The sequence below is a fragment of the Euphorbia lathyris genome, chromosome 10 (genome assembly GCF_963576675.1).
Source record: "Euphorbia lathyris chromosome 10, ddEupLath1.1, whole genome shotgun sequence".
NCBI classification, from domain to species: domain Eukaryota; kingdom Viridiplantae; phylum Streptophyta; class Magnoliopsida; order Malpighiales; family Euphorbiaceae; genus Euphorbia; species Euphorbia lathyris.
Genome location: NC_088919.1, coordinates 75,330,225 through 75,334,789, shown reverse-complemented (window position 1 = coordinate 75,334,789; position 4,565 = coordinate 75,330,225).

Below are 4,565 nucleotides of genomic sequence, written 5' to 3'. Positions count from 1 at the left end.
ATTTATAATTTTAATTTTATTTTCGTGTTAATTTAATCAAGTAGTCGTATTCTTAACTTTTGGCCACGATTGAGACCAACCTTATCACAATCGAGGTATGAAAGGGAAGAACATTAAGTACCGTTTACTTTTGGCCACGATTGCGACCACCCTTATCACGGTCGAGGTATGAAAGGAACGTTCGAAATTAAAGCAAAATTAAATGTGTTTAAAGTTTTAAGTAACGATTGCGTCCACCCATGGCATGGTCGGTACCTCTTAAACGAACACAAAAGCAAATTAATTTATATTAAGTCACGGACGAGACCACCCTTATCACGGGCGTGACTAAGCAAATATATTAGACCTAAGTCCTTAATAAATCTATATTTGTAATAGTTTAGGTTTGGGAAAGGAAATTTTGTGCTTTTAATTGCCTTGAAATACAAGACGAATAATATATCTCTTTTACACTAGCTAGTTTGATACTTTGCGTATAAATTTACCATGAAAAGTTTATCTTTCGGTTTAACTAATTTAAAGAGGAAATTATGGATATATGTTCTATTTATAAAAATATTGATTAAAGAATAAATTCAATGAAATTTTGCTCGGGACTAGCAAAAGCTTAAGTGTGGGAGTTTGTTAAGCCCAAAATATACCTAAAATATCATATATAAATACGTTAAATTTACATTGAAATCGTGCTAATTATATTCATTTGGAATACTTTTCCGTCTTTATTTACTTCTTTGATGCAAGATACTTAATTATTTGGTTAAATCCAAATAGGAGCTAAAACGAAGCTAAAATGGAGGAAAAACCTAAAAAACGTACCAAGAATACGTATCAGTCAGAAGAACGCTCAAGGATGACAAGAAGTAGTCGAGAGACGGGGAGACAAGTCCCTATCGCGACTGAGATTTTCATAATCTCAGTCGCGACTTACGAAAGCCGTCACGAAAAAGAACGGAATCTTCAACTCGCCCCTGCACCCCTTATCGCGACTGAGATTTTCAGAATCTCAGTCGCGACAGCGAAGCATTCTGCACATATTTCACATGCTTTAATCCGAGAAACGCGTCTGTTCGTTTGGATAAAAGCGACCCTTCACCAACGGACACGACCCATCATTTACAACCCTTCAACAACTATAAATAAGTGATCCATTTCAGAAATTAATGTTGTTGGTTAAGTTAGAAAAGTTAGAGAAGAGAGTTATTATGTTGAGTTTCTGATTCAGAAAAGAATCAGAAAGTTAGATTTCATTTCTGTAAACAAACTTGATGTACACAAGTTGTTATTAGATTAGTTATAAACACAGTATTAGTTTAGTTTCAAAGGTTGATCAGAGACAAGTTTTCATTCTGGTAGCGGACTAACCAGTCTCTATTCTGAAGATTCAGCGAGAAGAATTAACGGCTGAAGCGCACAGGGTCTGACAAACCTACGGAGTTTGAGGGAAAGATTGACAACTCGGATCTCAAAGTTTTCGTCGCAATGCTTTCCATGTTTCTACTTCTCTGTTAACTTGTGAAGATTCACATTTCATTAATGATATATTTATTTTATTCAATACATTCTTTCTGTTGTTATTTTGATATTGTTCTGACAAAATGATTTTCAAAATGATAAATTGGTGTTTTTATTAAAACGTTTTATTCCATCTTATTCATATAAGAACTTTGTTGAACACTTGAAAGAATTAGTTTTTACGGATGATATGATCGCTAATCGCGGCTTATCGGATATAAAATACTAATTTGATTAAGGTAGAAATCTGCTCCAAACCAGAGAGATTTCTACGGTTCAAAGCCATTCAATTGAATAAATTCCTATATTATTACATGTCCATAATCTTACCAAAGTTAAAGTTGTTTTCTTTGCTTTATGAAAATAAGTTTTATACCTTCTATTTATTCCAATTACGGAAGTATCTGTCTTGTAATCAAAATCTCAAGACGGAATTGTTCTCTAAACTCAATATAATATTCTTATCTAATCCTAATTTACCCGAACCAATTCAATCAATTAAATGATTTTCTTTTGTTAAACCTAAACACGTGAATAAAACTGAATCAAATAAGGTTTTAGTTAAAAAGCGTTCCCTGTGGGTTCGATATCTTTTATTACTACAAGCGTATACCGTGCACTTGCGGAAATCGCTCAACAAGAGGCCGAACCAAGATACGTCTGCTGAGTAATATCTTTCTAACCCTTTGGTTTTGCCTCTCGCTGTAAACCATCTCCATTTGCGGAGCACCCCAACAAATGAAGGGTCGTATTAAATTATTTATTGTCCCCGCCATGACCAAAACGTGGTTACTTTAAACATTATAAACCCAGAACATCCTTACTTATTCATTAGAGGCTTTTTATGCATCCCACTCAAACAATTTGGACTACGTTTGGATCAAAAAAGCAATAACTAGATGTTACATTAAAATAATTTTTTTTGCTTTAAAATAAGTTGTTGCCCTAAATTTCATTCCATCATATTTTACAACAGCACTTTCGTTGTTGAAAAAAAATATTAACATTTTAATTAATAAAAAAATTAAAAGATAAATCTTAAGAACATCTCCAATTGTCTCTTAGTTGGATTCTTAAATTAAAATTTGAGGAGGTAATTTAAAAATCATCTAGAGGAGCTCTTAATGTCTACACTTAGAGAAGCTCCCAATCTCTACTCGCACTATTGGTAAATATAAACGTACTTAATAACTTTAATAATAAAATAATAAATAATTAGTGAACATGATAAGTGTTGTTGGAGATGATAAATTCCAATAGGGTGAGTCAGGATTCTAAATCAAGGAAGCTCTTGCAGAGGCGAGTGCAAAGCATGTGAGGTATGTGAATAAAGAATGAGCATCAAGGAAGCCGAGGCAAGTCTTTGAATAACTTATGACCTTAGACAGCAGGAAGCCATTCAAGAAGAATGACAGATACAAAGCTGAGTCAAGCGACAACAAATACAAGAAGGAAAGCTCAAAGCCCATCACATGCTTTGAATGTCATAAAACTGGTCATATAAAGTCAAGCTTTTCTAACTTGACGAAGGATAAGAAGAGCAGTAGAAAGGCAATGGTGGCCACTTGGAGCAATAGTGATGAATCATCCTCATCAGAAGCTGATGCCACTGAGTCAGCGAACATCTGCTTCATAGCTGATGAGTTTAAAAATTGAAATCGAGGAGAATCGGTGCAATTCACAATTGGGGAAAAGGAAGAACAACAAACAATTTCTATCCTCATTCATCAATCAAATGTTTATAATCAACATAATAGAAATTTTTTGATGCTCTTTTATATAAATTATTGAAACATTCACAGCATTAACATAATAAAACAACAAAACATTCTTTAACCCCAAAACATTCTTTAACCCAAAACAAATATCAGCACTATTGCTCAATAACCATGGAGAAGTTAAAAGATTTGGTATTTGATTTAGGGAAATAGCTAACATACCTTTGGTTTGCTCTGAGATTCCTTCTTACCCTTACCCATGGTGGAACGAGACTGTCGGAACGAGATTCGTCGTTCGCCGTTGCTGTTCGTCGTTTGCCTACGCCGTTCGCCTACGTCGTTCGTTGTTCGCCGTTCGTCGTTGCCGGTCGCCTACACCGTCGCTGCTGTTCGCTGTTGGCCGTTCGCCTATCGCAGTCTTCCTCCTCTTCCTTCCTATCGAGTCTATCGCAGTCGCAGTCATCCCCGTTTGATAGATTAGGGCGAAAAAACAGGAAAGGGGAAAGTAAGGGTAAAGTTGTCCAAATTCTACAAAATTGCCTATATTTGTAAAAAGTTGGATAACTAGGCTAAAAATATAAATGGGTTATAAAATAGGGCCAGTTTTGTAAATGTCCCATCAATTAATCACTCAGTTACAAAAAAATTAAGTTAAATGCGGAAAATGTATTGCACTCGTTTTAAAAGATTAAAACGACCAAGATCGGGCCTTAATAAGAGAAGATAAATTCTACAGTTAATCAAGTAACAATTTCATTTTTAATGTACTATGTAATAACATTATGAGGCGCCGCATTTTCCGCATGCAGTATATTTTTTTGTAACCGAATGATTAATTAATTACATTTTCCGCATGTTCATGGAGCTATCTGAACATTTTATACAAGTTGAGTTAAGACACTTTAAAAGTTCAGAGGGCCAATCAAACATTTCCAGACAAAATCTTTCATTCAATTTATTTTTAGTATAAATATCAAGGGATAAGTACAAAAAAAATGCATGTGGTATACGCGTTTTGCGAACTCGAACCTGTGGTATTTTTTTTTGCAAACAGAGGTCTGTGTTACAAACCATTAGCAAACAGAGGCTAAATTGACTAACGGTGTTAAAATTCAAAGAGAAAAAAGTTAATTTGGTCCTTATATTTATTTATTTTATAAATTAACCCCCTAATTATCTAATTATCACAAATAAACCCCAAAATCAAAAATAAAAATAAAAAATACCTTCTTCTTCCATTAATTTCTTCTTATTCTTCTTCTTCTTCTTCCTCTCTCTTCTCTTCTCTTCTCCTTCCTCTCTTTCTTCTATTTTTTTAAGTTTCGAAATCTGGAA